Raw genomic sequence first — 13062 nt, 5'->3', positions numbered from 1 at the left:
AGCTAATCTTAACATTACCCAGAAGTCTGTCTAAATAATTTGAACAAGAAAAAAATTAAACTCTCATTGTTGAATTCACATCACTAAAGACAAGCCACTATTTGTGCTTAACGGACCCTTTTCCAGCTAGTTAAATGATTTTTTTTTTAAAAACTACTAGATTTGCTTTTCCAGCATGAGACTTTCAAAAGCCATGGTAATTTGTCAAATGTAGCTGTCAGCTGTGTGGCCCTCAGTTGTGCAGTCTGTATTCGTACATGTGGATGCTTGTGCAGATTATTGTTAAAGCAAAACTAAAAGGAGTAGTATATAACCAATTTTTTTTCATATTACATGTAGTAAAATATGTCCTTTGTGTTAAAAAGCTGATCAGTATACTCCGAGGCTGACAATATTAATAATTTCACTCAAAAGTAAACAGTTTCTGATTGCTGTGCTTCATCCTGTCCAACTGCCCTATAACTTTCTATGTGATCCACAGTGCCTTTGACAATTAAAATCTTTCCCACCCGGCCAGGTGTGGCTCAGTTGTTGAGTGTCAACCTAGGATCCAGGCGATCGGGGTTCGATTCCCAGTCAGGGCACAGGCCCGGGTTGCGGGCTTGATCAATGACTCTCTCATCATTGACGTTTCTATCTCTCTCTCTCCCTCTCCCTTCCTCTCTCTGAAATCAATAAAGTTATATTTTAAAAAATAAAATAAAATAATAAAATAAAATAAAATAAAATAAAATCTTTCCCACAGTATCACTGATAGTGTTAGATCCACTCTTGGTTAATTTTTTTAAAATATGTTTTTATTGACTTTAGAAAGAGAGGAAGGGAGGGAGAAACAAGATGGGGCCATAGGTAGCAGCTGCACCCACCGCCTCCCACAACCACATCCAAATTACAACTAAAATACAGAACCACCACCACTCAGAGCCTCCTGAGATCTGGCTGAACAAAAGGTCTACAACCAGGGAGCTGAAGAAGCTTCCATACCAGGAGGGGCGGAGACGTGGGCGGGGCGGGGCTGGATCCCGGAGACTCAGACTCGGGCCCACACCTGGTGCAGCAGGTTAAACCCAGGAGGGAATCTCGGTGGTGGGGGTTTCCCGGAGGAGGGAGGGGTCCCAGCCCCACAGCAGGCCCCCAGCCCAGGCTCCAGGGCAGGGAAGAGACGTCCCCACAACTCCGGGCTGTAAAACCAGCGGGGACTGTCCCTGAGGGTCGCGGAGGCTGCGGGAGCCCCAGCAGCTCCTCTAAAGGGCCCGGCACGGACTCACTCGGACGCTCCCTCTGAGCCCAGCGCCAGGCAGCAGCCTGAAAGGACCCGGGACACTCGGGGAGGAACTAACCTGCCTGACATCTGGGCGAGAGGCGGAGGGGCGGCTTCCTCCCGGGCAGAAGGGCTGGCAGAGGCCATGGCTCCTGTGGCGAGTCCTCCCCGCACACAGCCGGCAGGCAGGCGCCATGTTTGAGTCGCCAGCACCTGACTCCCACCTTTGGCCCCGCCCCGTGATTCCCAGAGGCCCCGCCCCTCCCCACCTGCAGCTCATCCAGGCCATTTCCAGGGGCTTTTCTGTGCAAGGGGCCTCTCCAGCCTCATGCTTAGGACTTCCCTCAAATCTCTCAAACAAGCAGCAGCGGGCCCCATACGGCTTGATAAGCGGCCCCAGGCCTGGCACTAGCGGCAGCTGCATTGGCTCATAGCTGGGCCTCTCCTGGGCACCTCCAAGCCCAGCACAAGAGGCAGCCAACTACGGTTTGCTGAGTAGCTCATGCTGGGTGGCCCTGGGCAAGGCACTGGCACAGGCTGACTTTGCACCTCCCGGGAGGCCCCAGAGACAGTGCACCTGGTGGTCAGACTCGACCACGCTGGATTACAGCCCTGCCACGTCCACGAGTGACACACTAAGGGGCACACTTGGTGAACACCAAAGCCCCACTGAAGTAAATCCTGCTCCACACGGGTGTCTCCAGCACAGCAGTTCTTTGGCTGTAGTTGCAGCTGGTGCTCACAGCTGATTGGCCTGGGGGTCAGTTCCTCCCAGGGACGCCAACAGCAACCAAGGCTCAACTACAGCAGGACAGTGCACAGCCCACACAGGGGAGCACCTAGAAGGCCCAGCTCAGGGGACTGGGGAGGCTGAGCCACTGGGCCCTACAGGACACCTACCACACAAAGCCACTCTACAAATTCCAGGAGACATAGCAGCTCTACCTAATACATAGAAATAAACACCTGGAAGCAGCCAAAATGTGGAGGCAAACAAACATGTCACAAAGGAAAGAACAGAAGAAATCTCTAGAAGAGGAACTAAATAAAATAGATCCAAGCAAGCTTACAGATACAGAGTTCAGAATTTTGTTGATAAGGATGTTTAAGCAGACTATTAGGGAAATAACTGAGAAAATCGATAACATAATAAAGTACCAATTTAAAATGAAAGCTACAGGAACTGAAATGAAGAATAATTTACATGGAATCAACAATAGAATAGAGGACGCTGAGAATCAAATCAGCAATTTGGAACACGAGGAAACAAAAAACACCCAACCAGAAGAGCAAAAAGAAAAAAAGAATGCAAAAATATGAAGATAGCATAAGGAGCCTCTGGGACAACTTCAAGAGGCCCAACATTCGTATTATTGGGGTGCCAGAAGGGAAAGAAAGACAGGAAGAAATTGAAAACCTATTTGAAAAAATAATTACAGAAAACTTCCCCTACCTGGGGAAAGAAATAGACTTACAAGTCCAGGAAGCACAGAGGGTCCCAAACAAGAGGAACCCAAAGAGGCCCACACCAATTAAGACAGCATAATTAAAATGCCAAAGGTTAAAGACAAAGAGAGAATCTTAAAAGCAGCAAGGGAAAAGCACTTAGTTACCTGCAAGGGAGCACCCATACAACTGTCAGCTGATTTCTCAACAGAAACCTTGCAGGCCAGAAGGGAGTGGCAAGAAATATTCAAACTGATGAAAAACATGGAACTACAACCAAGATTGCTCTACCCAGCAAAGCTATCATTTAGAATTGAAGGTCAGATAAAGAGCTTCACAGATAAGAAAAAGCTAAAGGAGCTCATCACCACCAGACCAGCACTACAGGAAACGTTGAAGAGTCTTCTTTAAGAAGAAGCTAATGAACAAAAGAATCTGACGAACTAAATAGATCCAGAGACACTGACGCAGGCAAGAGACAATTGTATTTCAGAGGAAAGAGGGAAGGGGGTGGAGGGTGGGAAGAGATTAACCAAAGAAGTTATATGCATATATGCATAACCCATGGACACAGTCAATAACGGGGTGAAGGCCTGAGGAGGTGGGAACGAAGTGGAGGGGGTAAATTGGGGGGTAAAAATGGGACACCTGTAATACTTTCAGCAAGAAAGATAAATTAAAAAAAAAAAAAGAGAGGAAGGGAGAAGAGAAGTATCAATCAGCTGCCTCCTACATGCCCCCTACCGGGGAATCGCACCCGCAACGCAGGCATGTGCCCCGACTGGGAATGGAGCTGGTGACCTTTTGGTGCATGGGACGCCGCTCAATCCATGGAGCCACACAAGCTGGGCTGCTCTTGGTTAATTTTTTTAAAACATAATATCATAAATCAAACCTTCTTATTTTGAGAAAAATAGATGCAATAAAAGGGTGTTTACTAGAAAAGCTAAACAACAACTTTGTTTTCTGGGGGTGGGGGGAAGCATGTGCATGAGAATGCAACTTTCAAGGGAATGCAGGATGAAACGACAGTCTCGGTGCACCTATTATACTATACTCATCAGAGAACACTGACTTGTTCCAAACACAAACAAGGAAAAAGGAACATTCTAAACTCACCCTGGAATACGCTCATATACAAAAAGGGGGGGGGGGGTGTGTTATTAATTTATGAGATACATCTAGAACTAAAAAGTTAGTTGACAATGTAGAATTCACTCAAAAACTTCCCTTTCTCATTGACTTTCTAATATTTTCAGTAATAAAATTCTTAACCACTTTAGAAGGGTGGTTCAGTAAATGATCTGATCAATGTTAAAATAGTCCAGTTACAAACCTCTGAACTAACTATAGGTAATATTTACTTCTTTGACACTATTCAGAAGTCAATATAACATCCTCTAAAGCAGGGTTTTCCAGAGTGTGATCCACAAAGCACTTGTATATAATCATCTGGGATAGCTGATAAAACTAAAATCCTGAGTCCCCACCAGACCAACCAAATCCAAACCTCTGGAAGTCAACCCAGACGTCTGTATTTTTAGCAATCACCCCAGGTGAGACTCCTGCCAAATGAAGTCTGAGAACCACAGGTCTGTAACCTAAAAGGTCTATATAAATGACTTCGGAAGGTATTTTTTTATTCTTTTGTCTATAGTGTATGAACTACAGTGAGAAATTTTTCCCCACTATACAGTAAAACAAGAATCTATCTAAAACAACTATTCACAGATGTAAGTGGCAAGCTCTAGATTTTGCTGACAGCACTGTATGTGTTTTTAATTGCAGTAAATGAAGTTCTGAACCTGAAGCCAAACAGTACACCAGAAGGAAAAGCTTATTTCAGCAGGAGAATCTCCTCCTACTGGCAGATAAGAATATTCATGTAAGTCAATGTAAATTCTACTCAGTCAGAATGATGTGAAAACACACTTCTTTGTCTTAAAAAAATAAACTGCCTTCATTATCAACCAAAAAATGGCTTTCCACGTTAAGCTGACCTCAGCACTTGTAATATATTACACTCTATAATAATGTGTCTTTGGGGACCTCTTGTATTTCTTCAAATTTTCTCTTTGAGGGAAGAAAGGCAGCCTGTAGTGTGTCAGTATATCAACCACAAGAGTAGTGAGTGAAGGGAAAAAGTGGCAGAGATCACCCAAAAGCGATGTATCAAATACGTATGTGTGGGAATGCCTATCTGCATATGTAAGTGTATACAAATCTAGATTTGGTTTCAGAGACCACTCAAGCCCATTTATTTTTACTTTTTTTTAAAGAAGTACAAGGCACCATGAGTGTCTATGGCAGGCCTCTTGTGTTTGCGTGTCCAGCACCTCTTCTCTCTTCTTGTATTACCCACACCTCATTCTTCTTTGGGAAAGCAATCCCTCCGCAGTCCATGTGGTTCAATTACCATGCCATCGTTCAAAGGGTGACCCAATCCAACATCCTTCTTAGAACCTCACTCTTGGAAATTTGAATCTAGATAAAGACCATTCATGATGCTGAGAGTTAGAACCTGGCCATTTCAATCTTCCAGAAAATGGATTTTGACAGAGTTCTTGCTGTCCTGTTTCCTGCTCTCTTGAAGCTTGGCTATTTAGCTTTTCCTTCGATTTCTGTGAGTCACCTAAAATCCTTCAAGCATATTCCATTTTTCCTCATGTCAGCCAGTACTGTTTCTCTTAACCACTAAAACACCCAACTGGTAAGGATGGGATATGCTGAGAACACACCTTGTTTTGGTCCACTATTTATAGGGCACTGTTTCTCAATGAGCATTTAAACCACTACAAAAATCCCACCACTTCATCCATGAAATCCTTTCAGATTGATGGAAAGTCAAGAGCTACTTCTGCATTCATCCTACTAGCCCAACATGGAACTCACCATAAGCACTTAGCCTGTTTTCTACCTAAGGACTTGATATCTCAGGGTTAATGTCCAATACAGAGTTAAGAAACACCCCTTTCTCTTTTGACTTGCATGTTAAATACTTTATCGCCCCCATCAACATGGGTAATAAATAAATGCTCTTGCATTTATGCTGATCTTTTTAAGTCACATATGCCCCTATTCACATCGAGCATGTAATATTTGGCTTAGAGTGTACACAAATAACAAACACAGTATCATGGAAATGTCCAGTATCATTCACCATGCGTAATAATAATCCCCATTCAGAAAGTGTATGTATGAACTGCAATAAACAAACACATGCACATTATAAAATATGCATACGTCAAGTCTATAAAGTGAAATGTAGCAGCCCCCCCATACAGACATACTACCACTCACCCTCCAAATATCCTCTCTACTCATCCTCCCATGAATGTGGGGTGTTAACTTTTAATCTGTACCTCAGCAATGACCCATTTATAGTAATGGTTCTGAAGAAGCTTATAAGCAGACTGAATGGGAGGGTTTAAACAAATTAGTAGTTAAAAAGTCAAACAAATAACTCTTGGACAGGAAAACTAAGGTATTTTTAGTTTCCTTTTCTATGATATATTTCAAGGCCACTGTATAACACAGAGTATGAGTCAAAAAGGATTTAAATGATTTTCTGATCTGAGAAACAGAAGAATTAGGAGAAATATTTTACACTTTAAGGGAGAAACTCTGATGTATACCATCTAGCGGATTCGACCATGAACAAATATAATTTCATGATGCCCATACCTGAGGAGGTTCTACACTTAGTAGATTCTATAAGAATTTCTTCTTAGGAATACTATTTTCGCATAATTTTAGTTAACAAGCCCACTTCAAACAAAAAAATTATGTAATTTAATTACTTGATCAATTTAAACTTGACCCTTAACTTTACATCCTTTGGTTTCTATAAACTTTCTATTCTTGTGTTTACTTTCTTTTGGTCAGCTCCTTCTTTCGCCTCTTCCTCTGGCTCCTATTCTTGCTCCCTGCGTATGTGGGGGGCAAATTTGCCGTGAACCTAAAATTGCATAAATAAATAAATAAATAGAATTTTAAAAAACATATGCTCCAAGGCTCTATACTTCGGCTCTCCTGTCCAGACATCCTCAGCTCTATCCGGTCCCAGCTTCAGTGACCTCCTTTACGCTCACACCTTCCAAATTCCTCTCCCTGCCCATGCGTCTCTCCAGAGTTCCTTGGGCCCTTGGCTGTCTGTTAAACATCTCTATCGGCACATCCTGTTGGCAGATCACTTTCAGGGAGAACTTATCAAACGCTCTTCTTCTGTTCTCCTGTTTTCCAAGTTTCCTAGTCAATTCAGCTCATCTTTGATCCCCCTACACGTACTCCCTTCTTCCCTCTCCTTCCACACCAGTTACATGCAATCTCTCCCGTTTCACTCTGTCCACAGCCACTTCTCTCGTCCCTCGTGGCTCCTATTGCTGCATTGCTTGTTGCACTGCAGCTACTGCAGCCGCCGCCGAGAGGCTCCACCACTTCCGCTCCGCTTCCGTTTGCTCCCCACCGTGTGGCTAGCCAGTGACCCGGCACGAGCACCAGGCCAGCCAGGACACGCCCGGCTACACGCACGCGCAGAAACGCTATGTGTCCCACGATGAGGCCAGCGACACGTTCGCTATCCTCCTTCCTTCCCCATACTCAACATGTCCCTGGCTTTCCTTCTGTCTTTCCCCCATACAGACTGGCATTCTCTCTCCTTCTGATCTCTTTATGCTTAAATATTAAATATTCTTTAAGACTCTCCTGTCTGAGGTCTTCCTTGGGCCCTAGGACTGGAATAATCATTCCTATTCTGTCTACTGAATTCTCACCCATTCCTCCCCCACTCTTCCCGCCCTCCGATCATTCTCTCCTTTCTCTCTCCCCCCCAATATCTTCCTCTCATTTTCACTGGTATAACAGTTATTTCTATAACCCCTATATTGCCAGACCTTACCCGCCTACGGGCACAGATGGGTCTAACTTAAACTCTTGGACCTGCTGATATGGGATTCCTAGGTCCACGTAAGTTTCTAGGAAACTCCAAGGCACGTTTCCCATATACTTGTCAACAAAGTTTCTCCCACTATAGTTTTTATTTAGATGCCCTCCTATGCTCCCATGAGGCTCAGACATAAGTCTACTGAGAGCTAAAGCAACAGGAAGATACAAAGAGCTCTGCCTGAGTGGCTCAGCTGACTGGAGCGTCAGCCTGCACAACAGAAGGCTGAGGGTTTGATCCCCGGCAGGGGCATGTGCGGGAGGCAACCAACCGACGTTTCTCTCTCTCCCTCTCTGTCTCACTCCCACCCTCCTCTCTCTCTCCCTTCCTCTCTCTATAAAAATTAATAAAAACATATCCTCAGGAGAGGATTAAAAAAAAATACAAAGAGTGCTCACTTTGGCAGCACATACGCTAAAAATTGAGAACGATACAGTGATTAGCATGGCCCCCGTGCAAGGAAGACACAAATTTGTGAAGTGTTCCGTATTAAAGAAGAAAAATACGAAGAAGCACTATCCCATGGTCAGAGCTGCTCTGTCCCTCAATGCCCAAGACCAAGTTGGGCTCAGCATAGCTGAATTCTTCTTCCCTGGGGCAAGCTCTCTCTCAGGAAGCCCATCAGATTTTCATGCAATTGGCTTCTCCTGAGCTAACCCAGTCAGTCCTGCCGTGCCCCACAATCGTCTACACTTCTGCCCAGATTCAAACCACAGTCACTGTTCCTTGCTCTACTATAAACTCTCAAGCACTCACTTTAAAAGAATCTATATCCTCACCAAAACATTTAACAGTTCCTCACACACAATGGTAAAAACAATTAAAATAGACAGATAGCAAAATTAATGACTAACATTTCAAAATTAATCCAAATATTTATCGTCTTTATGTTTGATAATACAGGCCCTAACTATTTAAGGTGAGGTTTTACAGTGATCAATCTCTCTTCTCCATTTTTCCAATACTCACACTCCCTTCAAACAGGTGTCTTCTGAAGCCATTTTCAAAAGGAGCTGAGCACCCAGTTCACAGGGCTGTTATGAGCACTAAAGTGCACAGTGCACAGAAAGCACTTAGCAGAGTATCTGGCACGTAATCAGTATTTAACAAATGTTAGTTTATATCACTCTCGTGAAAACTAGATGTACTTACAACTGTTCCAAAACAAATTCTACAAAGAAACATCCTCAAGAGTAACCATTTCTTAAATTATACATAAAAGTATCCCAAATACTTCACATTGCCTACAGTTTATGTTAAGTTCTCTTTGTCAATAATCTCTTCTGTATAAACTGAAGTTATTCATAACTTTTCTTTTTCTTTTCTTTTTTTTTTAAATCCTCACCCAAGGATATTTTTCCATTGTTTTTCAGAGAGAGTGGAAGGGAGAGAGAGGGAGAGAGAGAAACATCAATGAGAGAAACACATCAACTGGTTGCCTCCCGCACGCACCCCAACCAGGGCTGGGTATTGAGCCTGCAACTGAGGTACATGCCCTTGACCAGAATCAAACCTGGGACCCTTCAGTCCGCGAGCCAATGCTCTAACCACTGAGCGAACCAGCTAAGGCTATTCATAGTTTTTAATTATCTACCTCTATTACTATAATAAAGAGGAGTTACCAGAAAAATCATGCTATAATAACCACATAAAAATGAATGCTTTTCAGTAAGTAAACAAAATGATCTCAACAAGTTTCCAGGTCATTAACTACACCGTTGCTCTACCAAGATCTCTAAAATAGGTTAGACTATCTAGATTTCTACTTGAAATGGCCCTAAAGCTTCCCACCAATACACAGAGCTCTAAATGTCCCTTTCACCAAACAGGGAAGGAACAGTCAAGAATTTCAAGTAAAAGCATGGGGGACTACAGAAAGGAAGCTTAAGTGAGATGGCAGGTTAAACTGCTGGAACCAATACAACGAAAGACCCCATGGGGAGGACATTTCACAATCAAAGAGGAAATGGTACATCCTTTCTCCTACACACTAATCCATAATTGGAAAAAAAGGCTGAAAACCTCTCCTCCCACCACTGACCTTCTAAGTAGGTGTGGCGGGCCAAACTCCATCCTCAACAGTCACTACAGATTCTGATCTTTTTACCACCTGGTCCCGTTTGCAAAGTCACTAAATAAAACTTAACCCCGTTAGTTTCCCTCCATTCAACTTACATTTTACATCCATGAAATGTCCTCTCTCTCAGAACAGATCAAGCAGCACCTCCTACATTGTCCTGTTTATAACCCTCATGAGATGCTAGAACTCTGCCATGTCGAAGATGCTTTCCCAGGACACTTAAGGTGAGCTCAGACTCAGAGGCCAGAAACTGAAAGGGAACCCAAGTCACCTACGCAGTCTGTTTCACAGCAGGTACCATGTGAGAAAGCAGTGATCCTCCAAAATTAGACAATTCCCATTACTAACTATAGAATAAATACAGAATGACTGTACTTATCAAGTTGAATGTTTGAGTGCCCCCACCACAGGTTCTGCTCTATGCCATCAGGACACATTGTGTAACAGCTTTCTTGAAAACTGGGATAGAACCAACAAAGAAAGAACAGTCTTCACTTTTGACCATGTTAAAACATTTTTAAAAGGTTAAAACCATTATAACAGTTTAACATTCACTTCTAAGTTAAAAATAAAAAACAAAAACTATATAAGGCTGAGCAAATACCAAAGTGAGTTAGTTTCCTAATACTACCAATTGTTTAACAGAACTGTTTTAAGTCTTAAAAATATAAAAACTTCAACCATAACCCCACCAGATAGAAAATAATGTATTCTTACTTTATTTTTAGACAGGGCTGTTCTATGAATGAGAAAGGATAATGATATTGAATTTAATAATTTTTTAATCTCATAGGTGTTTTGGGCATTACCCAATAATCTTTCACATAACAAAGACTAAAAATTTGACTCCTGTAGAAGTTGAATAAAAAAAGAAAATGTCGGCAAAGTGTACATTCAATCTACATGTGAAGCATGCATTAAAAGAAGAAAAAACTTTCTATTTGCAACCTATTTTGAGGCAATTTCTTTACAACTTCATGAAAGTAACACAGGCTCAGAGGAATAATTCCTTTTCTCTACCCCTGAAAGGCACAGTTTCTAGAGTTCTTACCTATTTACAGTATTAACATTAAAAAAAACCTCACAGCTGAGAACAATACTGTCCTATGTACAAGCATTTTATTTTCTAGTACAGTGAAAACAAACCAAACAGTAAAGTTCCATGCAAGTGTCTCTCAAATTAATGTAAGAGAAAAATTATTCTCTAACTTGTGTAATGTAATATCTGAAGAAATTCTACATATTATATTAAATTTTAATTAGGCTTAGATATGAAGACTCTATCCTGAAACTTTAAAGCAGTTTTAGTATAATTTCATGGCTCATCCCTACTGCCTGTTTAAAAAATTCATGCAAATATCAGTATGTGAGCCACTCAAAAGTGACTCATTTCAACACTGAATTATTTCCATGCCTAACCCGAAAAATATCTTTTAACATACAACCAGATTACAATTAGATTGTATTGAGACAAAAATGACATGAAAACATGACTTGTAAATGCAAAGTCTGAGTTATCTATCAAGTACAGCTTATTGATCAAGATTTGATTTATGTAAGTAGGGTCTACAATTGTTATCATTTGAGTTTAGCCCTACTGAGAAAAAAACAAATTGCCCTTGAAGACTTGCCATATCTTGTTTCCCACTGTCAGGACTACAGCGTATAACCTAATGCATTTCCTTTCAGCTTTAACTGCCCGGATCTTCAGAGCGTCTTGACTTCCCGTGTGTAATCTTGCTCAGTTCACGTGCTTGAAGAGATTCCTTTTCGCTTCCTTCACATGGTCTTTGTCCTGATCTTTCCTTAAATGGCTGAGCTGTCAATGTCCTAACATGAGATCTCCTCAACTCCTTTCAAAGGTGAGTAAAACAGTGAGACTTCAAAAGAATGTAAAGAGAGAGAGGAGGAAGGATGGGAAGAAAGGAAAAGAGGAAGGATGAAGGTAGGCAGGTATGCAGGCACCTCCACCCCCGATCCTCAGGACTGTCAGAGACCTGCTGCTCTGTTTGTGGAAACAGCCCTGGGCTCTGTCTAAGTAAGTGCATGTTGACAGCGTTCTATGACTTTCCAAGTCGAGGCAATGGCAATGCTGCATGCCTAATAAACTAAAACAGAGCATATCTAAAAAGAATAATTATTATCGTTATTGAATATTTATGATGTCCCAAGGACCTGTACTAAGTGCTTACATGGATTATTTATTGCTCACAATAACCACTGAAATAGGTTTATTATTAAATTGTTATTTATTATTACCACGATTTTCGTAATGAGAACATGAGACTCAGAATGGTTCTATGCCGAGTATATGATGAAACTAGGATTCATATTGCTAACTCCAGAGTCTGGGTTCTTAACCAGTATGATCTCTTGTTGCTATTAAATAAAATGTGTGTTGTTAGTCTGACATATATTTTCTGAAGGACATAAATGGCTTATGAGAACTCATACTTCATAAGAAGTAGGCAGAGGGCAGCCAGCTCAAATAAAATACTGAGACAGATGATAACTTTTATAGTGCCAAACCACGCATCTGAGCAAGCTAAGGGGAAGGAAAAACCTGCCTTGCACAGAATAGAAAGCTGCCCTAAGACCTCTCAGAAGTACTCTGGACCCAGAACCAGGAGGTACACAGGAAAAACACGGGGCACAGGATTGTGAACCCTGGGCTCCAGTTCTTTCTCTGATGATTAGAAATGTGTGACATGGGCTTCATCCCTCAGCTTCTCTGGGCATCACCTTCCTCATCTGTAAAACAACAGGACCGATTCTACAACAGCCAAGGACCCCGTAGCTCTATGACTAAAACCCAGGGAAGACACACATTTCCCTGCTAGGTGTGTTCACAGCTCCAGGGTGGTCCACACTGGGAAGGGCATCTGCTCCACATTATTGAGAGTCAAAGCAGACAGAGTAAATGCCTCTCCTTAGAGAGCTTTCACTTCATGGAGGAGAAATACTCCATGCGAGACAAGCCCTAGATATGCACACGGCTGGCTCAGTGAAGGACCCAGAGCAAGCAGTGACCAGATATACCGTCCACTAAGAAGTGCTTCACTACCCTGATATAACTCAGAAAAAACTGTCCTCAAATTTCTCCCTGAAATTCCACCAATTATAGGAGGGGCATCTGAAGTTAAAAAAACAACTCTCACCGAGGCAATTAGGATAGCTCAGACAAGGAGCTCTTACCATCCCTCCTTAGTGTGGGACAGTTCATCACCTTGACAGAAATGACACTTAAAGGAACTTGCAGGAATAAATCCCCTCATTTTCTTTCGGCCTCACTCTCCAAATAAAGAGAAATGGGCAAAGTCAAGATCAGACTTA

General features: G+C 42.2%; 1 protein-coding gene and 1 non-coding gene across 2 annotated transcripts in view; one reads left to right on the top strand and one right to left on the bottom strand.

The window, feature by feature from the left end:
- The window catches only part of ADAMTS3 (ADAM metallopeptidase with thrombospondin type 1 motif 3), a 219164-nt gene that overhangs the window by 162873 nt on the left and 43229 nt on the right, over positions 1 to 13062 (bottom strand). The window lies entirely within an intron of this gene.
- On the top strand, positions 8040 to 8143 carry LOC148094472 (U6 spliceosomal RNA). The gene has a single exon (XR_015716362.1). It is a non-coding gene; the product is annotated as a U6 spliceosomal RNA (small nuclear RNA).

Source organism: Miniopterus natalensis, chromosome 1 (genome assembly GCF_054644295.1).
Source record: "Miniopterus natalensis isolate mMinNat1 chromosome 1, mMinNat1.hap1, whole genome shotgun sequence".
Classification (NCBI taxonomy): Eukaryota; Metazoa; Chordata; class Mammalia; order Chiroptera; family Miniopteridae; genus Miniopterus; species Miniopterus natalensis.
The sequence above is the reverse complement of the archived record's forward strand: the minus strand, read 5'-3'. Positions and strand labels throughout refer to the sequence as shown.